At 34.0% G+C, this 24033-nt stretch overlaps 1 pseudogene; it reads right to left on the bottom strand.

Moving 5' to 3' along the window:
• Window positions 1-462: 462 nt before the first annotated feature.
• Window positions 463-7977, bottom strand: LOC149190371 (jacalin-related lectin 19 pseudogene; annotated as a pseudogene).
• Window positions 7978-24033: the final 16056 nt, after the last annotated feature.

Here is a 24033-nt window from a genome sequence, read left to right as displayed (position 1 = left end):
ATATATATATATGTATGGGGTTATGAAAAAAATTGTAATATAAAATTTAAATCTTATTAAATAAGATGTTTAATTTAATATAAATTAGATATAATTTGGGTAATTGAGAAAAGTTAATTTTTTTAATATATTTTTTTTAATGTTTTTAAAATTTATTATTTAAAAATCTATAATCCTAAATATTTTTAAAAGAAAAAAATATTTTTATTTTTAATAAATAAATTAAAATATATTTAAAATTTTATAATATTTTTAAAAAATTACTTATTATATTATATTTAAGATTAAAAATAAAAAATAAAAAATTATGATAAAAAAAAAAATTAAAATCAAAATTCTTCAAACTTATAATTTAATGAATATTATTATTTAACATACTATGAAACCATATCTAAAATAATAACATTTTGAAAAATCATATTTTTATTAATTAAAAATTAAATTCTCCCGCTTCTAATTTAATTAATTTGACATACTATGAAAACATACCTTTGGAGTCACCGCAGTGTGTAAATTTGCGAGATGAACTCCTATACAATCCAAATATAAACCACTCCGACCATGAAAGCCCACTATTTTCCCATCGCTAATGGGGAATGAAAAGTAAGTCCCTTGTTGTTTACCATAAGGTCCATATTTCTTCAAGTTGCTTTCAAAAGTCAATGACCTTAAATAAGTGTTGTAATGTCCACTTATTGAAGTCAGAATCTCTTTGGGATTATCCAATTGCATCTGTAAAAAATAAATTATAAATTAATCAATATATAAAAATTAAAACAATATCAATGCATATTATTTATAAAACATAGTTATTATTATTCAGCCATCACCTTTCCAATTTTGCTTCCACTACTTCCTCCATGCTCCAACCAAAAAGCACTTCCATTATTATCATATTCAATGTGAATGGAATGTATGGCATCTCCATAAACTACTATTATTTGGTGAATCCCTGAATACACTCCATCATCCCACATGTCCCCACCTTCGCCTCCCCATGGACCAACTGATATGGGCTTCACACTCTACAACAAGAAGAAAATAAAGACGTCAAATTAATTAATTTTTCCATTTACCACAAAAAAATTGTACTTCATTAACTTTCACAAAGACTTCAAATTAATTAATTTTCCATTTACCACAAAAAAATTGTACTTCATTAACTTTCACAAAGACTTCAAATTAGTTAATTTGTCCATTTACTAGGAAAAAAATCTACTTAACTTTCACACAAACCTCAATTTAATTAATTTTTCCAATTACTAGAAAAAATAATTGTACTCAACTTTCACAAAGACCTCAAAAAGAATTGTAATTAATTAACTTTAAAATTTATTTTAAATGAATGAAATATAAAGGAAATTATATAGACACCAATTTTAATATTTTCAAATATTAGTGTATAAACCTAAATTTTTATTTTGTTTTTAAATAGAAGACTGGTATTATCCTTTAACATCTTGAGGTTTGAATTTATTATAATCCTTTTTTTTGGTCGTAGAAAATTATAAAATTATCTTTTAAACACATCACAAAAGCAATTTGACAAGTTAAATATTGATTAATCGATATTAAGGTTTTAAAGGATTAATGTAACTACTCTTCATTATTAGAAGAGGGGCGTGTTCGCCCATGCAAAAGAGAAAAATGGCACTATTATTTTGCCTTGCAAAGCTTTTATCTTTTACTAGATTGAGGTATAAAGTATAACGCTTAGGAAATCAGATTCCTAATTATCTAAGTAACAAATGCTGGTTAATTCTCTTAATTGTGTGAAAGGAAGAACGCTTTAACTCTCATATTTAACGAATTTTGGTAAAAATATAATTGATAAATATTTTTAAAAATTTAATTAAAAAAAAATGAAAAATGAAATTTTTATAATCTAACAAAAACTTTAGCTAAATCTCAATGAATACAGGAAATAGGAGTTAGGACAAATTATACTAATCTATATGGCCTATGGTGCATTAAGAAAAGAAATTTAAGAGAGTTGACAATTCAATTTTGAGGTTTGTTATTATGAAAATATGAATTAAAGAAATTTTCGCAAGTGATGTAATTTAGACATTTGAATTTGAAATATGAATGAAAATTAAGAATTTAATTAGTCACTACAAGAGTGTTCATTAAATTTATCAATAAGTGTTTTAGTAATCGATGCAAGACAAAGAACTTATGAATCAATTAATGTGAAAAGCCAATTGTCTTGATGAACACTTATTTTAATTGATTTTGATTACTTATCAAACATCATCCAAAGAATGTTTATAATCATAATATTTCACATGAAGCTTTTTGCTAAGTTTAAGGTATCATCAATTAATTTTAAAGTCTTAAAAGATAGTGCAGAGCAATAAAGTAATCAAATCTTTCATGACTCCCGATGGTTACCAATGTCTTAGCTCAACAATACAATCATGGAACATCCATTGGAATACAATGTTTCAACCAATTAGAGATATGATTTGACTAAAGTAATGAAGGTGTGAACTCATATGTCGATTATGAAGTTAGTTCCCATGGATGTTTATCCAAATAAAATATGAAATCACTCACTTGGGAAGCTTGTTGGATTCTCAAGCCAATATGGTGATCCACATGGAGGTAAAATTGGTAGGCATGAAGGCCATTAAGACTCTAGGGTGAGTAATTCGTCCATAATTCTAAAGGTGGGTGAAGTTTTCCTTCTAGGATAGACAAAATGACAAAAATATTGTAATACCCCTAATTTGATTCCTTCAGTGAATGTTGATAACACATATTTTGAAGCCTTTGAAAAGCATCACAAGGGTATTGGTATGAAGCTTTTAAATCAGATGGGTTATGATTGAAGAGGCCTCAGAGTCAATGGACAAGCTATCATTAATCCTATCAAGGTGAAGGAATGACCATGATATGAAGGATTGGGTTATGACCATGGAGAAATTGGAGGGTTCTCTAAAATTGTTGAGGCAAGGAAATCATCAAGTGAATATATGTCACACCATGATGGTATTGATAATGGAAAATTGTCTCCACAGAGAGATGAATGTTCAAAGGCACATGCAAAGTCCAATTCTTCTCATCAAATTCATTGCCCAAAAGACAGGTATAAGTGTCATGGGGATTTCATAAATGTTGATAATTTTGTTCATTCATGGGAAATGTTTCCTTGCACATTTTGTGATGCATCTGACCATTGTGTGTTTGATTGTGAGATATGTAAGGCGATGGTAAAATGAATGGAACACATCCTTGGTACAAGATATGAGGAACCTCTCTCAGTTATGAAGACTTCCTTGTCAATGGCCAAGGGTAAGCACTTTTCTACCCATTGTAGCATGAATGGGCACTATATTGAAAAGTGGTGGAAACTCCATCTGAAAATTGTCCCAAGAAGAACAAAGACGTCTTGTGATCCCTTGCAAGGAAAGAAACAAATGGCAAAGTGGAAACTGATGTAGTTCTTGAATCATCTGTTCAAGCAAAGAGGGTGTAAAAAGAGAACCCATTAGCCCAGTTAGGCAAAGAATGGGTAGATTATTTTATACATTCTGCTTGCTTTGTAAAATTGTAATTAATTGTTGTATATTCCTGTATAAGTACTTTGTAAAGTGAAGTCATGTACAAACCACTTATTTGCACTAAGTGATTTGTGAATTTTATATTTGGTAAATATTGTGCAGAAGATGACCATGGTAACGTGGACAAAGCTAAGCATGTCATTGAACAAATGTAGCCAGTGCATCTAAGAGTACAAGTTCAACTTGAGGACAACAAAGAAAAGTACAGAGCACTGCAGGGCAAGCATAGAAGTTTCTGATTTCCAAGTGGAAAATCAAGTTTGGGTTCACCAAAAGAGAGACTTTAAGGTGAAGTTTGTTTGAGCGAAAGAAATATGGCTTTGGAGAGAATGCTCAAATTCCATCCATCGAATTTTTTATTCTTGCATGTTTAGAATAATTGTAGCAAGCCAAAATTCTTGACATGAAGATGAGGACTTCACACAGAGGCAAGGTGGAGTACCTTTATTGGAGCTGTAAGGCACCAATTAAAACAAAAAATAAAGGATTGAAATCAAGAAAATAAATGAAATTTTTCCTCACATATTTTTTGATATAAGATAGAGGATTCAAACGCTTGAATCACCTCAATTCAACGTCGGATGAGGAAGTTATGGTGTTCTGAATTTTTTTTTACCAAGAAGTAAAAAGTCAACTGCAAGGATGACCGAGTTGTTGACGGGTCATTCCCTACAACTGAAGTATCAGGGATCCTTGTGCTGAACTAGTTCAAGTGCTATGAATTTTACAATGAAGCATCAATGCCTTTCAAACGCTTGAATCGCCTCAATTTGACGTCAGATGAGGAAGTTATGGTGTTCTGAATTTTTTTTACCAACAAGTAAAAAGTCAACTGCAAGGATGACCAAGTTGTTGATGGGTCATTCCCTACAACTGAAGTATCAGGGATCCTTGTGCTGAACTAGTTCAAGTGCTATGAATTTTACAATGAAGCATCAATGCCTTTCAAAAAGTTCAAAATTCAAATGCAAAGAAGGGTATTGCGAACACGTGAAATTGGATTGAAATAAACTTAAATATAAGCATTCAAATCTAAAAATAAGGCCAATAAATTATTGAGGAACTCCCAAAGATGCATTAAGATAAAACACGTGGAATGATTTGATGAACATCATCATAAGGTTTTGAAAAATAAAATTAAAAGAGAGATTGATGGGTCACCTTGAAATGGGATTCAAACATGTAATAAGTCTAATGTTTTAGTAAGAATTGTCTTCATTTGAAAATGGTAAACTCAAGCATTCTCAATTAATCATCTAGCACTTTAAAATAAATCAAAATAAGAAATTTATAGAAAGGAAGAAGAAAAAAAGAAAAAAAAATAACTAATTTCAAAAAAGAAATCAATGAAATATTAAGTTTCTTCTACAAGCAATGTTTCGAAAGCTTAAAGGAAATCCTACTAGTCCATCATCATGGGTGTTGCAAAGAAATTTCAAAAAAGAAATCAATGAAATATTTTCTTCTACAACCAATGTTTCAAAAGCTTAAAGGAAATCCTACTACTCATTGCAACAAAGATGATATTTAAATAGATCCCAATAACACATCTACTCATTGCAACAAAGGTAGCAAAATCCCCCATGGATAATGTGCAACAACTCTTCAAATGAAATATATCCACTTAAATAACATGCTTGAAAAGAGCAAAATATATCCACTTAAATAACATGCTTGAAAAGAGCAAAATATATCCACTTAAATAACATGCTTGAAAAGAGCAATAGCCTGAGTTTCAATTTAAATAGTAAAAAAACATATCGCTGACTTTAAAAGGATCTCCCAAAAAAAAGGTTCAGGCAAGTGATTACTACTATGTATGTAAACATTGAAGCACATCAAGGTATATGCATAGTTATTCACCTAATCATCATCTCAATCAAATAGAGAATGAATATAAAATAGGGAAAAATGTATGCAATGAATTAGAAGGTGAATAACTTGCAAATTTAATAAAATAAGTGGTCTTTAAATACGAGGGTAGAAGATATGTCAGGGTCTCAGTTAGTGGCCCAGAGTGGAAGGAACGGAAGCCAGAGGGGGTGGGAATTTGGCCTCGGCCCCTAGCCATATCAATGCCACATATGACCTTATCCCAACAGAACAAGAGCTTCGACAGCAAGGGCAAGTGAGTAGCCCTAGCCCCTGGCCACATGCGCATCACGTGACCCTAATTTGGCTTTTAAGGGGTCATTGGTGAATTTAAACAGGCGACAAAATGCACCTTTTATGACAGGAATCTTGTTGGCACCAATCCAAATTATCGCTCGACAGATTATGTAAAGGGAGAATTGTCGCAGAGATAGCAGGGTTTGGTAATTTAGAGGACAGGTAATAGAGCTTGGCTTGGAGAAGCATATCTTGCTCAGTGTTTAACCTTTTTGAGCTCAAGAAGAGTCTAGATAGAGTTTTTTTAGTGTCTTAGACTCAATAGCATCCTCATTTTTCTAATTTAATCACTGTATGATGGCCTTTTTGTAGAGTCAATTTCTTTAGCGCCAGAGACAATTAGATTTTTGCAGCAAGAAGTAAGCACTTTTTAACATTAAGAGAGCCTATTCAGAGGTTTTCTAGCCTTCTAGTTTCATCTGCAATAGTTGTTGCTTCAGCAGAGCAACTATTTTCAGTCTTTCCTCAATGTTCTCATGAGAGAAGCTCTTTTCAACACTTCATTGTGGAGTTGTCGTATGTTTATGTGCTTGGATTTCAGGGGGAGTACAAGGACCTGTTGTGAGAGTGTCATTTTTCTGTTGACATCATGACTTGTTATAGGGAGTCATATTTTTTTAGTGATAATTATTTGTAGGAGAATGTTTCTTGGTAAGAGAAACAAGCCACTCTTGTGTCAACAATTTTTTATGTACTCATTTACTGCTGAAATCAATATAGCAAGCCTAGTCAATGGAGCAGGGCCTGAAGACGTAGCCCAAAGGGGTGAACTTTTTTATCAAATCACATTCCATTTAGTCAACTTAACACAAGGAAATGTAATAGTTTGAGATACTACATGATGTATCTAAGATATTCAAATGTAAGAATATCCATCATCATCCCGATCTTCCTCTTACATGGGCTTAACAAATGCTTCAAGCCATGTTTATTCTCTAAACATTCTAAACAAGTCCCCCCATTAAGAGGCATGTTGTAAACTATTATGACTAGAACTACCCAAGTTGTTCTCGTGAGCACCTTGGGTACAACCTCTATATATGTTCATTTTTTATTGATATTTTCATGTTTTGTTACATATTTCTTATTTTTCAAATCCACAAAAATTGTCCCAAAACTCACCATTTCAATAACAAATTGCGCCAAAGGAATTACAAATATTACATTTCAAAATGTCTCTTGAAATTGGAATAGGCTTAGTCTTTCTACAAGAAAGAAGTTAAATACTAAAATATTTGGTTTTGTTTGAGATTCATAATAAGTATAATGAAGTTGGAAAATAGGGTCACACCCCAAATTTAGTAGTATATTCCTTTAAAGGATAAATAGGAGCCTTCCCTAGTATATTTTAATACAAAATTCAATTGCATAATTTAACATTTGAATCTAAGAGCAAACGTAGCACCATTTTCTAATATAATGATCAATATTTTTGACAAGTTAGCTTTGTTCTTGTATCATGACATAATAATTTGAATGTAGAGGTAACTCTACCCTTCCACAAAGAAATGCTATGAGAGGGACTTATTTCATGAAGGATTGTAATAATTTAGTCATATTGAATACTTATTTGAAAGGAATAAATAAAAGAATGCATGCATTCAATCAACAAAAATAAGATCATGCTTGGGATGAGAAATTTGAATTTTGTTTCTATTAAATATGGTCAACAAAATTCGCAAATCCTTATAAATATGGTCAACAAAATTTTGCAAGGACCACCTTGAAGCAAAGTGAGCAACAGTTGGAGAATGGCGAGTCGGCTAGAACTTATTGAAATCCGGCTCTCTTCCCACAAAGCGGTCAATCTCAAGCACATACGTCGACATGGAAATAAAGTGGCTTACCTATTGGCTAATATAGGAGTGGAAAGTGGGAGGGATCTCTATACAGGTTCGCTTTCTACGCTAGCCACTGAAAACCAGTTATTGGAATATAAGGAACTAGTGAAGAGTGAAATGGCATAGGAAGAAGAAGCGCACCCGGATGCGGGGGAACACCAAGAGCCTTAATGACGAGCCGACGGATTGACAGCGTTCGGACCAAATAGATGGTGGCCATCGCATCATCCCAAGCTCACTTGAGGTGAACGCAGGCTCGCCTGCATGAAGCATTTAATGGCCGCTCAGTTTGCCCTCCCTCCCTTAGCGTTTGCCCGCTCCAAGCCGAAAATCCTTACAGCAGAACGGTTACCGGGAGTCGTTGTTGGCTTTTGTGCTATATTGACCTTAGAAATAGGCATCATTACTCCCATTCCAAGCACTGCCCTTTGAATCCCGCCCAAGCGCCCTTTGTTCAAGCTCTGCTATCCTTCCCGACTTCCCATTCTTCTGAACTCCACTCCGACCACATTTCTATGGTCCATCACCGTATGAGGAGCCGTAGAGGAGGTACCCGAGGTGGTAGCGCTCACCCACAGGCAGCGCAAAGCTCTGAACCACCACCACCACCTGCCTCACCACCTCCTCCCCAAGAAAATTCTCCCCCTCCCACCTCGCCCCGTAGACATTATCCTTATACTCGCAGTGGTCGGGGTCATGTGAAGGCTTCAATGGCCAAGCACAGAGATTTCGAGCTTCAAATTGCTACTTTTCCTTTGCACCCCAATTCGGTTCCTCAACACAATTCAGGTTCTAGAGCAATCTGAACAAGCCCATCATAACTGCTAATGTTACCATAGTTTTCTCAGAAGAAAATGATCAGAACAGTGCTCCTGTGCAAAACTCTGAAGAGCATCCGAACATTGCTCCTGTGCGAAACTCTGAAGAGCATCCTCAGGAGGATCGCAGCGTTTGAGTTGGTCGTGGTTCTGAGCACCTCCCAACGAAAGAAGGCAGGTGAACTCGGCATGCCAGACTGCATGCGGAAGGTGAAAACACTGGCGACACTCGGCAACTAGGTGGCAGCTCAGTGGGAGCTTCAATCTCGATGGCAATTGTAGGCAGTTTGAGGGGGGCACCCTTTCGGCGAGGGAGCCACCAAGTGGCAAGGCGGAAGGCAACGTGGCGGACGAGGACGAGGATTGGGACTAGTATGCTTAACCCATTGTCGAGGAGACTCCTGACCCCAAGTAATCCCACATGGCCACCCACGCGCCAACTCAGGCTTCTACTGCTGACGGGTTGGGTCCATTCTCTTGTTGTTTTGATTTTTGTCCACATGATAGGCAGTTATGTCATGTTTTCAACTGCATCAGGTGGTGTTGTGTCAAAACTTTCTTCTGGTTTTGTCGATGTTGGGTCAAGGACATATGTTTGGTTTTTTGCTATGTTAAACTAGTTCCCCAAATATGGAGCAGTTATGATTCTCAGGATGAACTCCGCTGATATCGGTTGAGGTTGAGGCCTCTTTGTAATATTATTTTTTTGTTCCTTTTAATAGAATTAGCCTTACACAGAAAAGAATAACAAAAAAAAAAAAAAAATTGGTAATGCTTAAAATTAAAAGAGAGGAAATCATACCTACATTAACCAATTTGATGTAGAATTCCAAGCTTGGAGTACAAAAGAAGCTTCACAAGTCTACAAGTAGACTACTACAATCATCAAATGCACTCAACATAGACATTTTTTACTATCCATAGGAGGTGAAAAGGGTGGAATGGGGTGGAATCATTGAAAATTTGAATATTGGATTTTTTTATGCTCCTCCTTTCAAGGAAGGCTTCAAAAAAAATGTGACATTTGACTATAGACATTCTTTTATAAACTTTGCCCTACTCCTAACATATTATATTCAAACATTTTTGTAAGATTTTATGTTTCTCTAAAATATTGTGTATTAATCAACATTAATTTGGGAGGGTTGGTACAAATGCACCATCAATGCTAAACATCAAGGAGATCATGTGTTAAATGAACAAGTTCAAATTTCTTTAAGGCCTTATTGGAACATTAATGGAAATTTTTGAAATACATAATTTCAAGCTTAAATGTGTCTCAACGAGCCATAAATAACTTCAAAATATTATTCTTTAAATGAACATAAAAAAATATAACTTAATGCATTATAAGGCTCATTCAAATGATGCATTGAGGAAGTTGACAATCACTCAAAGAAATATAGAAATACTTTTAAAAATGTTCAATCATATTTTCAAAATTCATTTAACCAACATTGCAAATGTAGATTGATTAATTGTTAGGAAAACAAAAATGAAAGATGAAATCCTCTTAATAAACCATCTAGGAAAATGAAAAAATATTCATTTGAAATTTGACAATGGTTCATCGAACCATATGGCATAAGTATAAAAGATAAACCGTTTGACTTTGACAATGGCTCATCAAACCATAGCGTAAGTATAAAAGATAAAACCGTTTGAATTATGTGGAAATAATCCATTGACACACCATCAACACTCAAAATATGAAACCTAAATAGTGATCCATGAAGTATTAGGGATCCTTGTGATGAACTAGTTCAAGTGCTATGAATTTTACAATGAAGCATCAATGCCTTTCAAAAAGTTCAAAATTCAAACGCAAATAAGGGTATTGGGAACACGTGAAATTGGATTGAAATAAACTTAAATATGAGCATTCAAATCTAAAAATAAGGCCAATACACTATTGAGGAACTCCGAAAGATGCATTAAGATAAAACACGTCAAATGATTTGATGAACATCATCACAGGGTTTTGAAAAATAAAATTAAAAGAGAGATTGATGGGTCACCTTGAAATGGGATTCAAACATGTAATAAGTCCAATGATTTAGTAAGAATTTTCTTCATTTGAAAATGGTAAACTCAAGCATTCTCAATTAATCATCTAGAACTTTAAAGAAAAATCAAAATAAGAAATTTCAAAAAAGAAATCAATGAAATATTAAGTTTCTTCTACAATCAATGTTTCAAAAGCTTAAAGGAAATCCGGCTACTCCATCATCATGGGAGTTGCAAAGAAATTTCAAAAAAGAAATCAACGAAATATTAAGTTTCTTCTGCAACCAAGAAGAGCAATTGTATCCTTGCTCGAAAACAAATCAACCCCCATATGCACATTAGATCTTGGTCCCCAAAAACTTTCTATCAAACAAATGACCATACAAATTCTATAAAGACTCGTACAATTCATGTAAAAAGGAGGGAAGAGGCCCACTATTACCAAAGAAACATGCAAACCCATCCATATGTTACTACAAAAACTTCTCAACCCTCTGAGGTCATATAGATATGTACATGCTTGTACAATGTATGAAGATGTGAGAGAGAAGGTTGAATAGCTAAATCACTTGAAAAATAAACCCAACAAAAAAATTCACTAAAAATAAGCTCTTATTGAAAAACAAATTATTTTCAAGAGAACAATAAGGCTTGGTAGAAAAAAAAAAGAATGGTGAACACCAAACCTAAAATATGCACCAAAAACTTTAGGTTATATTTCTTTTTACCAAGGATAGGTTAAACAAACTAATTGAAAATTAGGAAAGACAAAGCCAAATTAAATGAACCAATAAGTTGATCCTAGCTTATTCATTATTCCAGAGCCAATGGTGAAGCCAGAAGAAGAAGAACAAATATATATATATATATATATATATATATATATATATATATATATATATATATATATGCATGCACCAAAAACTTCAAGTTATAAAATAAATAAATATACCAAAAATAGGTTAAACAAACTAACTAACAAAATTAAATTTAATGAATCAATAAGTTGATCTAGCTTATTCATTATTATGGAGCCAATGGTGAAGTTGGAATATATATATATATATATAATCAATCTTGTAGTGAAAATTCCGAGAGAGAAGCCTTAATGGTTAATATACTTATATGGCTCAACTCTAAATAATAGTGTTTAGCAAATTGAAGAAAATATTGTTACAAATTTTTTTTACTGAAAAAGATAGAAAATAGTAACCAACTCTAACGCCATGTTAGAATATTTAAAACATGAACAATAATAAAACACACCAAATTTACAAGGTAAAACTCTAATTGGGGAAACATCCGTGGGAAGGAAATAACTTCTATACTATCTTCAAAAATATCCAATCTTACATAGAGCATATCCACAAATATTTCACCACTTTACACAGATGAAACTTTGATATTCTTTTGTTATTCTTTTCATAGGACTCCATAAGCTCTGCTATATCTAAGTGATGGAGCAATTACATCCAAATAAAATTTCACTTTTTTATATAATAAATGATTACAAAGGTAATTTACTCCATGATGAATGTGGGGTGTACCTCCTTTACATAAGGCTAAAGTTTCTTTTGACATAACCCAAACATATTATCTTCCAAAGGGGCACATTCCAACAATAATTTTACTTCAACATATATTTTTTTTATAAAATTATATTAAGTGATTGTAGTTTCCAATGACTAGGGAGCCATGAGAGAAATATTAGGTAAATGAGGGAGTTCATGAATGCATTGCTACGTATTATAAAAATGTACAGTTGAGGATGAGCTCAATGTTACACAGATGGATTATTTTTAGATAACTTACATTATTTTTCTTTTATTTAATGTATTTCTTTCACTGTAACAAAATAGTCCATTAACACCAAGTTTATCTCTAAATTCAATGTATTTTTCCTGTCAACTTAGAACATTTTTTTCAACACAAAATTTGGTGTTCAATGATAATTTTTTTTATTTTACATTGATTTTGGTACTAATTTTAATGACAAATTTTTCTCCCATTACATTTTTCATTAATTGTTTTTCTAAATTTTATCTATGATCACACTTTTGTGCTAGGTTTAGCATCATGCAATTTAACTAGAGTAGCACTGTGTATTGCGTTGATTTTTTTTTCATAATGTAGCTTCTTCCACTATAACGTCAACTCTAGCACCACGTTTTTTTTTTAAAGTACCTTACACTTCAACACCATATTTTCTTCCACTAAGGCTTCCACTTTTAACATTGGGTTTTTTCTTCAGCTATAGCTTCTAGTATTTCATCCATTTTGGCATTCAAGTTTTTCTTCCAATTTTTCTTTCCCATACTCATCCAGTTCATATATGGTTTTTCACCTAATAAATTTTATGTTTAATGCTAATGTTATAATACTCATTTTTTAATTCAAATTATTTTAAGAAATACGAAATAAATACAATATTTAACATATACCTCAACCTGAATTTACATTATAAGAAGCGTTAAGGTAGTTAAAGTGAAATTAAAGGCATTCATCCTAACTAAAAAAAATGTGCATCCATAAAATATTCCCTTCTACAAACAATATCTCGAGATAATGATTTTTCCATACAAAATTGCAATTAATTAAAATCAACAATGCTCAATAGATATAAGAAAAGTATGTCAATTGGGTTTAACTTGGACAGTTGGGTGGAATGATCGTTATCCTCCCCACCTAATTTTAAATATTGTAAATGAAATGTTACGTTCTTGAAAAGAGTAATATATGTGCTCTTAAGCGAGCATATTATGTGGCTTTGACATGGTATCAACAACCTTAATCTTAACTTTTGGCAAAGAAGTAGAGTTATTTCTTTCCCTAGGTAGTCCCTAATGTCCAAACATTTTGTCAATTTGGTTTAGCTCGAATGGTTGGGAAAAAGAGTTTTTTAGCCTCCCCACGAAGGTTCAAATATTTTATGTGAAATATTAAGCTTTTGAAAATAATAATCTATGTGGTGCTCTTAAATGAGTGTATAATGTAGCATTGGCATGGTATCGACATCCTCCCTCTTGCCTTCAAGATAAGGGGGAGGTTGATTTTTTCCTCACCCCATCCCTAGTACCTAAAATTTTACTGTGGAAAAAAATATATGGCAGGTAGTTTTGTAGCAACATCCTCATCATCTCCATCAAATCAAACAAGTCAGTATATATGATTTCAATATAATCACATCATGATGTCATGGACATCATCATAGAAAACTAAATAATCAATTCAAATAGACACATATAATATCCTATAAAACAATTTTTTGTAATCGTCATATTTAAAAAAAAAAAAAAATCAAAATCATGATTGTATAACCATTTCCTCATGCCACCCAATGAAACAAGTCAATATGATGTCCAAACCATAAAGTGAACATATTTACATAAGAGAAGTAAAATATCGACATCCTCCCTCTTGCCTTCAAGATAAGGGGGAGGTTGATTTTTTCCCCACCCCATTTCTAGTGCCTAAAATTTTACTCTCGAAAAAAAAAATAAGGTAGGTAATTTTGTAGCAACATCATCATCTCCATCAAATCAAACAAGTCAGTATATATGATTTCAATATAATCACATCATGATGTCATGGACATCATCATAGAAAACTAAATAGTCAATTCAAATAGACATATATAAAATATCCTGTAAAACAATTTTTTATAATCGTCATATTTAAAAAAAAAAAAGTCATTCAATGAAACAAGTCCATATGATGTCCAAACCATAAAGTGAACATACTTATGTAAGAGAAGTAAAATATACGTGTCAGTGATATCATGCAAATAACCTATGCATCTACACTAGTAATTGGACTCTCATATCTAGTGAAACCACATTCATAATCTCAAATTGATCCAACCGTATCATTGTTTTCATTTCCATCTATTCTTCAGATTGGGAAACCTAAAAATAAAACAAAGGATGATATAAAATGTTAGTATGAAGTGCATTTCAAATAATAATTAGATTTATCATTGATACATATAATTCCATAGAAATGAATAGCTTTCAACATTGTTTTTATGCCTAGCTAACCAACCAACACATTTCTATGATAGATTTTATAGATTTTGTGCTTATCTAGCAAGCTCAATTCAATGTTCATTTAATACGCGTAAATTTCTGGACAAGGATGAGAAGACATATCATTCACAAAACAAAAATAACCAACATGATACTAGAAGCATGCAAGGGGAATGTAATGATAACAGCAATGATCATTGAATTAAATATAAACTAAACAACATTAACGCTTTTGTGATGTAGAAGGATTCATCATATGAATTAACAAGGAGGGTTGCGTAGCAGTAAGTCCCTGACCATGCAAAAAGTTTCAAACATGCTGAGAGACTTGTACGGATATAGACAACCAAAACAGTCAATTTTTCAAACACGCTGAGAGGCTTGTACATGATATAGACAACCAATTCCAAGACCAGTAAAACAGACATCCAGATACAATGACTTCAAGCTCGCCTCGAGATAAGGCCGATAAACAACCCACATTCTTGCCTTTAGTACAGATGAGAAGAGGAAGATACTATTCATTCAAGTTGACCCCGCAGTTTGTTTTCAGCCATAGTGATTGTGCATAGGTATTTTCGAGATTGTTATGGCTATAAAATCCTTCCCCCAGCACACAAACCACCTTTGAAGGTTTCATTTGGAAAGTGCTTCATGGGTACTTTTCAGTGCATGTCTGACTACTAGAAGAGAGAAGTCACCAGCTAATTTCACTTACCATGTAAAATCACTAGTACTCATATACATGTGAAAGATCTGCCAATCAACCTATACAAATTGATGACTCCAACTTTGCTGAATATTCTATTTGTCAAAAAGGTGCAATATTCTACCCTATCAACAATTTTTTGGGAATCATATTTTTGCCATGATGTCGCTGGCTTGGTTTGGACCACCACTGCACAACGAGTTTCGAGCAGTGTTTTTTTTGGGAATCATATTTTTGCCATGATGTCGCTGGCTTGGTTTGGACCACCACTGCACAACTAGTTTCGAGCAGTGTTGGGAGACCTGGTTAAGACCCCTGAGACTTTCTATGTGTCTCCAGCTCAATCCTGAAATGGTTAATCAGTATAAGCTCGGCCTGAAACTTGACTGAAAGTGGAAATTGCCAAAACCCATTGAATGCCTAATCAAATTGAAGTTTTCATACTGTCACTTCTACGGATACTCTGTTACCCTGAATTGTAAGGTCTTAGTGACAACAGAAATCCAACATACATTCAACAGGAATGACAATTCTGCTTCCAAAGGGGAACGGAGGGATAGCATGTTCTCCTTCCAAAGGAGGCAGGAATAGGCTTAGATGCTCAAAGTTCAAAGCCTGAAGAAGATACCTAGGATGACAGGTATGTTTTAAATCACCAAGGGAGGGTCTTTAAACATGTATGCTATCCCAAAGTCTTGCATCGTCATCCGAGGAAGGAAGCCCAAATCTGTTACATACTCATCCGAGGAAGGAAGCCCAGAATCTGTTACCAGAATCTGTTAACAAGAAACAGAAGCAGGAAATCCATGACTAAGGAGGCAAAGCATGTGTTCTGGGAAATTCACATTGATGGTTTACAAAGGTATCGAATCATAACTCAAAATTGAGAAAACTAATTCAACAACACGACATTGTGCTTTCAAAGAGATAGATGCAACACGTGGCATGTTGAGCCATGATGCAGGAGCGAAATCAGAAATAGAGAGCGATTTGCAAATGAATATATGGTAAACTGCAAAAAGAACAATAGGTAAAAACCATTCAACTTTGAAAAACAACGTAAGATGATCATATTACAATCTAAATGGATCTCAAATTACAATAAGTAGATTAAAATAGGAAATTCAATATAACCGATTGCTCAATATTATTTAGCACATCATATTTCTTACAGAATGATGATTGAAAGGGATCTTAAAATGCAAGCAGATTATCTTTTAAGTAGCTAAATGTTCCGTGTCTGTAGCCTATGGGGCAAGAACTGATCCCATAGAGAGAGATAACTGAATATTAGCCCTTGGGAATATCTTACTGCAACGAATCCAATATATTGCAGTTGAATACAGTAAAAATGTAAATGAATAGATAAGTTGAAATAAGTCTACAAGATAAATTCCTTACTGAAATTGAGTACTACAAATATGAAGTTGCTGCAGATACCTTTAGGTTCTCTCAAATTCATCTTCCAGTGAGATTTCTTGTTCCTAATGAAAATAACTTGAGGCTTAGAAGTTAGAACAGACATTAATTATTTTTATTTCTTGGCTTGCAGAGGGCTTTCTGCCATTAAGACTGGGGCGTGATTAAATCTGCTCTGAATAGTGCATATATATTTGAGCAATATCAATGAGCAAATTCTCAAAATGAGGCACTCCACGTTGTATTCAGGAATACTGTTATCCATTTGCAATTTTGCACAGTTCACGAGTGTTAAGAATCGAACTGTCAATTTCAAGCCCATTGATACAAAGGACTGGAAAGTGACAGAATAATAGCAATTACACCTTTTTTTTTTATTGCCAGTGCTTCATTGAACAGACTTTCAAGTGTCTCCCATTGACCTAAAATTGACACAGTTTTTGTTCTCTTTTCACTGCTTAGTCAAGCTACTCGGAATCGATCGACTCTAGAGTACACTTCTGGGCCCTGTAAATAGGCTGAAAACAAATTAACTCCCAACTACCAGAATGAAACACCAACAAGGAAATATTGAATGAAATCAAACTACTCCCAACTACCAGCATAAATTTTTACCCTAAAATGATAACAATGGTTACTGTTACAAATGACAGTTGATGGCATCAAAAGTAACATCATCTATCTTGTAGACAGTAATTAAGGAATGCTTCAGAAGCTACGGCTTTTGCTAACTTACTGTAGGGAGGTTATAAAATATAGCTTTAGTTTGCCATTGTCACTGCTTAGTCAAGCTAATCAGAATAGATAGAGGACACTTACAGATCCTGAAAATAGGTTACGAACAAATTAACTCAAGCAAGTCATTAAAAACTAGAAGCTCAAGCACGCTGCATGATGATGGAGTCGTTCTCAAGCAAACACCTACAAGAACATATTGAATGACATCAAACTAGTGCCAACTACCAGCATGAATTTCAGTCTTTTGGTCTAGAATGATAACAATGGTTAATGCTGCAAATGACAGCTCATGGCATTATACATAATATCATTAACCCGACAGACAGTGATTAAAAAATGCTTCAGAGGCTACACCTTTTGCTAACTCACTGAAGTTATCGATGAATACCAGAATGAGCTCTGGAAAAGTTTTAAACAACAGTGCACATTCAGGTCCTGTGAGTAGTTAATTCTGGATTGGGTGCAAATAAGGCTATAGAAGTTACAGTCCAATTGGTGTAGTTCGGAAGTTTTTACTATAACTGTGTTTACCTTCTATATCCTAAATGCTTAGTTTTTGAAATGAAATGAAAAAGCAAATGATACCTTCAGATCCAAACTTTCAGCATAGCAAAGCAACATGCGCCTGCACAATTCTTTTGAACTGTTCAATTTAGGAGGTGAAAACGGTGGAATGGGGGGGAATCATTGAAAATTTGAATATTGGATTTTTTTTTATGCTCCTCCTTTGAGGGAAGGCTTCAAAAAAAATGTGACATTTGAATATAGACATTCTTTTATAAACTTTGCCCTCCTCCTAACCTATTATATTCAAACATTTTTGTAAGATTTTATGTTTCTCTGAAATATTCAAATTTCTTTAAGGCCTTATTGGAACATTAATGGAAATTTTTGAAATACATAATTTAAAGCTTAAATGTGTCTCAGAGAGCCATAAATAACTTCAAAATATTATTCTTTAAATGAACATAAAAAAAAATATAACATAATGCATTATAGGGCTCATTCAAATGATGCATTGAGAAAGTTGACAATCACTCAAATAAGATATAATAATTAAAAAAACAAAAACAAACAAAAAAAAATTAAATATTTTTAAAAGAAAAAAATATATTTATTCTTAATAAATAAATTAAAATATATTTAAAATTTTATAATATTTTAAAAGTATTACTTATTATACAATATTTAAGATATTTAAAAATAAAATAAAAATCAAAATTCTTCAAACTTATAATTTAATTAATATTATTATTTAACATACTATGAAACTATATCTAAATAACATTTTGAAAAATCATATTTTTATTAATTAAAAATTAAATTCTACCGCTTCTAATTTAATTAATTTGACATACTATGAAAACATACCTTTGGAGGCACCGCAGTGTGAAAATTTGAGAGATAAACTCCTATAGAATCCAAATATAAACCACTCCGACCATGGAAGCCCACTATTTTCCCATCGCTATTGGGGAATGGTGCATATAATTGCATAATGCACCTGTGCATTAGTGTATTATAGACACACCATTAAAAAAATCTACTAAAACATCCACCCACCCAACCATCGTAGTGACCTCCACTACAAACAGATTTTTGGACTATTTTTATAGCGTCTTTTGCAAAAACCTCTGCTAAAGGGTCTTTTCCTTGTAGTGATAGCATGTTGCTACAATAAATAAGAAACCATTGAGAATGGTCTTATTCCAATGCAACGGGTATTGTAACATCCCCAATCTTAACCCCCATAATAAATTTTAATGAATTACGCTAATATTTTTTTTATTATCAACATGAATATTTAATTATAGCGTTGAGATGATCTAGAAATATTAATGCTGTAAACATTACTATCCATCAACTAATAAGAAAATTCCAGCAACTAACTTAGATAGGATCACTTATAGGGACCATTGATACCATGAGTGAGAAATAGTGATGGGGATAAAAAGGGGCTAACCTAAGGAACCATAGCGACCATTGCCAAATATTTTGTTACCCTAATAAAATTGTGAGAGTTATCCTTCATTTCCCTTGACTAACTTGACAAACCAATCATTTAGGTGGAAGGGCTACCTTTCAAAATTGTGGGAGAATGGGTTGAGTACTTTAAAAAAGATTGAGTGGGTAAAATCACCCCTCTAGTAGCTTCAACCTTTACTTGGGGGAAAAGCACCTTAGGAATTGTGCCCATGAAATGGAAGGTCAAGTGTATGGATGAAAGAGATCACCATTTCAATAGAAAGAGAGATAATGGTGCATGAGTGGGAAAAATAGAACGAGCGTGTGCATGCAAAGAAAAAACCATCCTTTTTGTGAGCTAACCATTTCTCGTGAAACCAAGTTAGTAAGCCCCAAATCAAGGCCCTAAATTTTCATAAGGGAGTCATTGAAGTTGTTGCAAGAGGGGTTTACAATTTTGTTGCAAAGCTCAACACCCAAAAGAAGCATGAGGGAGGGAAGTAGCTCGAGAGCAACAAATGCATTCAAACATGACAAAGGAACAAGAAATTTTAGAACGTGTGGAGACAAATGATTTAGGACAAGTGAAAATTGGCTCATCTGCCAAAGCTGGGAAGTGGGTATGGGTCAATGCCAAACAATATCGGGGCATTTTAAAATGAAGAATAACCCATCTAAAATGGGAGAAAACAAGAAAGAAACAGTCTAAAAAGAAAAGTATTCGAGCCCTTCGCAAAAAGCACTCAAACAAGTTTCCTCTACAAGCACATGGCAACAAGAAGTCTAGAGGAAAAGTCATTGATGATTTTGCCTTATATAGTCCCACATCCACACCTCTCACCTCATCATATGATCTTTATGTGAAAGAATTGTTAAGTGCAAAACAAAGGTTAGAGGTTTTAGAAGCTAAAGGGTGGGAAAGAGATCATAAAATTCATATAATAACAACTAAGAACAAGGCTTTAGTAGAAAGCAATAAAGTTTTAAAAGAACAAGTGGCATTGCTACAGGAAGCTCTCCTGATAAGGAAGACAAAATGGCAACGCATCAAGGCGGATGTGCAAAACATAAAGAAATCTGTAGTGGAAAGTACAGAGGTAGTGAATGTGAAATCATCCGAGGATAAAGGGAAAATGATTGCCCAAATAAACGATCATGAAGAGAATGCAAGAGAAGAAACGAAAGGAGATTCCACCAAAGTTTCCAAAACTTGGGATCAAGTTATTAGCAATTATGCTAATAAGGAAGGAGAAACAAATATTCAAGTTGACAACATGCGAGATAGTGAAGGCAAGGAAAGACAAAATAGGGCAAAAAACATAATTATTGAAGGGGTGAAAGACTATGGGAAAAATGAATGTACTCTTGACCTTGCAAGAGACTTCTTGAAAGACAAGTAGCTATGGCAAGGAAAAATATGCCAAGCATGGAGGGTGGGTAAGTTTAACGGGGAGAGAACCAAGCCCATAAAAGTCATTATGCCTAGCTTGCGTGATATATATATCATTCTAAGCAAGAAACATCTCTTAAGGGGTTCTCGTTTTTTCTTAGAAGAAGATTTAACTGTAAAACAACAAGAGGAAGGTAGGGAGGAAATTTTAAACGTTAGGGCAGCAGGAGATGAAGGCAAGAGAGCATGGATTTATAAAGGCAAAGTTGTGATAGCGCAATTTGGACCTCCTTCCAAAACAGAGCAACAAGATGGTAATAAAGAAGAGGCAACAAACTCTTCAACAAGAAATCAGAAAGTAAGGTCAGTATGGGAAAGCAAGGAACAATACTCAAATGTGAGTCTTGCATGTCAAAATAAATAGCAATTAAGTCACAAAAAGGTTTCCTTAAAATTAATTTGTTGGAACTGCAAAGGTTACCCATGGAGACAAGGAACTGGGTTAGGGCCTATTGCGGAAGATAGAGCCATAATTTTCCTCATAGAAACACATGAGCATGAAGGGTGCAAGGCACCTCTATTTGAAGGATACTGGAAGATGGCAATGTGGAACAAGGCAGCAGGGAATGGCAAAGGGCATGGGGTATCATTGTTTTAGTAAGGGAGAAAGAAGGTCGTCTCATTCAGTTAGAAAAAGAAGACTCAAATAACCAAATCATTTGGTTTAAAATATCAGAAAATGGAAACCACATCAGAATTGCAACGTGCTATTTTGTGTCTCGGGTTTCAAAAATCTACAAAGGTGAGGGCTTGACCACAAAAATCCATTTTCAGCCTTAAAAGTGGATATTGCAACATATTTGCAGCTAGGTGAAGTCCTTATAGTGGGGGATTTCAATGCTAGGATTGCAAGTGAGAAAACTAGCATTCTTTGTTGTAAAGATGATTGTGACCCTATTTAGCTTATGGAAGAAAGTAATCATCAGTGGGAAATAATTTCAACAACAATTTACCTGCAGAATAGATCTCCAACGATGCCGATAAAGAAGAAGACACTAGAGTAAGCATGGTTTGGTGGAAAGCCTAAAGTGAGTCATTTGAAAGTCTTTTGATCTACTACGTATACTTGGATTTCAACTCACAAAAGAACCAAGTTAGATCCAAAGAGCAAGAAACTGATGCTTACAAGGTACAGTGACACTCACAAGGCTTACAGGTTGGTTGATCTAGCCACTCATAAGGTGATCTTCAGTATAGATGTTGTTGTTGATGAAGATATTAGACCTCTCCAATCTTCTTCTGAGTCCCGAATTACCAAACACCTAGAGGTACCAAAATACTCAAGCAGCTCCCCCTGAAGGGGGGAAGATGAGACTCATAGTTCAGTGATTTCTACTCTTGACAGTCCGATTCGACAATCAGATGATGTACCTACAGGAAGCCCAAGTCGTGGTGGCAATACTGATTTGGGTGGGGTAGATCCCAAAACAAGGCCAAAATGGTGGCACAACACCATTGGTGATTTTCAGATAGGAGAAATGATCGGGGGACGATCATCCAAAGGAAAGAGCATTCAACAACCATCTATGGTTAACTTTGTTCTTATGGCTAACCTACAGGAAATCTATGAGCCACAACACTTTGAGGAGGCAAAAGGAAGACTCAAATGGGAGAAAGCCATGGCATATGAACATGCGAGTTTGATGAAAAATCAAACTTGGGATCTCACATCTCTTCCACCAGGGAAGAAACCCATAGGCTGCAAATGGGTCTACAAGTTCAAGTACAAAGCAAATGGTACAGTTGACAAACACAAAGCACGATTGGTTGCAAAAGGATTCTCTTAGCGAGAAGGCATCGACTATGAGGAAACCTTTGCTCCCACAAAAAATATGAGCACCATTCATCTAGTTCTAGCCATGGCAACACAGTTTGGCTGGAAAGTCCATCAAATGGACGTGAAAAGTGCCTTCCTAAATGGAGATGTGCACAAAGAAGTCTACATGCAACAACCACAGGGGTTTCAGGTTTCAGGAAAGGAGTATTTGGTTTGTCAACTGAAGAAGGCTTTATATGGCTTAAGCAGTTACCTCGAGCATGGTACATTAAGATTGACAGATATTTGGATGAACAAGGGTTACAGTGGAGTCCTTCAGATTCCAACATGTATGTCAAAAGAGTTGGTAATGATATCATTCTTCTAGTTATATATGTAAATGATATCATTGTCACAGGTAGTGAATAAAAGGCTATAGAACAGATCAAAAATAATATAAGAAAATCTTTTGACATGACTAATCTAGGCCTCCCGCACTACTGTTTAGGTGTATAAGTCTGGCAAACAGGAACCAACATCTTCATATCACAATCAAAACATGCCAGAGGTTTGTTGGATATATTCAAAATGATAGATTGCAAAATCTCATCTGCACCTCTGGAGAAAGGGTTGAAACTTTCAGCCTAGATGGACTCTAAGGAAGTTAATGAGTCCATATACAAGCAACTAGTGGGGAGCTTGATATATCTTACAGCCACTAGACCTGACTTATGTTTTGTCGTGAGCTACATTTCCAAGTTCATGAGAGCGCCAAAAGAACACTGGACCACAGCAAAACGAGTTCTGAGATATGTGAAAGGGACACTTGACTTTGGCATTCTGTATAACATAAGCAAAGAATCCAAGTTTATTCAAATTTATAATGATTTTATATATAGTCTCTATATAATGTTGGTGATTTTTAAGGTAAAATAATTTTATTTTCTAAAATTTGGGCGAATCGCCTTTTATAAAATTGGAAATTGGGGAATCTTTTTTGTGGAAAAATCATGGAAAATTAGCCCACTAGGCGAACATTAGCCCCAAAAATTTTCCATGGTGGATATACAGATTTCTGTAGACATTCTTACCAAGCCTTTGGGTCCTGAAAAATATGTAAAGTTTCGGGATAAGCTTGGTGTAGTTAGTAAATTGACCATTAAGGGAGGGTATTAAATTATGTAATAATATTTATAAGAAAGGTTTTCAGCGATAATCACATCAAAATTCATTTGTCGACGTGTTTCGACGTGTTATAAACTTGTTATGGATCACAAAAGCCTCAATTCAATATGTAATAATGGTCAATAATTAATTAGACTTAGGCATTTAACTTTATGTTATATTTTTGCTTTACGTCTTATTGATCAATCCCACATTCATAAAGTGGATTGACGTGTTAATGTAATCTATATAAGAAAGTGTTTTCTCTCTTATTAAAAAACTAAATACAAAGAACTCTTTCGAATGACTTCTTGTCTTTCTCTATGCTCGTGTTTTCTTTATATTAATTGCAAATTGAGAGTAAGAGAGTACTCATTGGAAGATCAAATGAATTTTAGGGCTACCA

Source organism: Pinus tabuliformis, chromosome 3_1 (genome assembly GCF_031772625.1).
Source record: "Pinus tabuliformis cultivar Carrire ecotype Pingquan chromosome 3_1, CPIR1, whole genome shotgun sequence".
Lineage (NCBI taxonomy): Eukaryota > Viridiplantae > Streptophyta > Pinopsida > Pinales > Pinaceae > Pinus > Pinus tabuliformis.
Note: the sequence above shows the minus strand (reverse complement) of the source record. Positions and strands in the feature narration are given on the sequence as shown.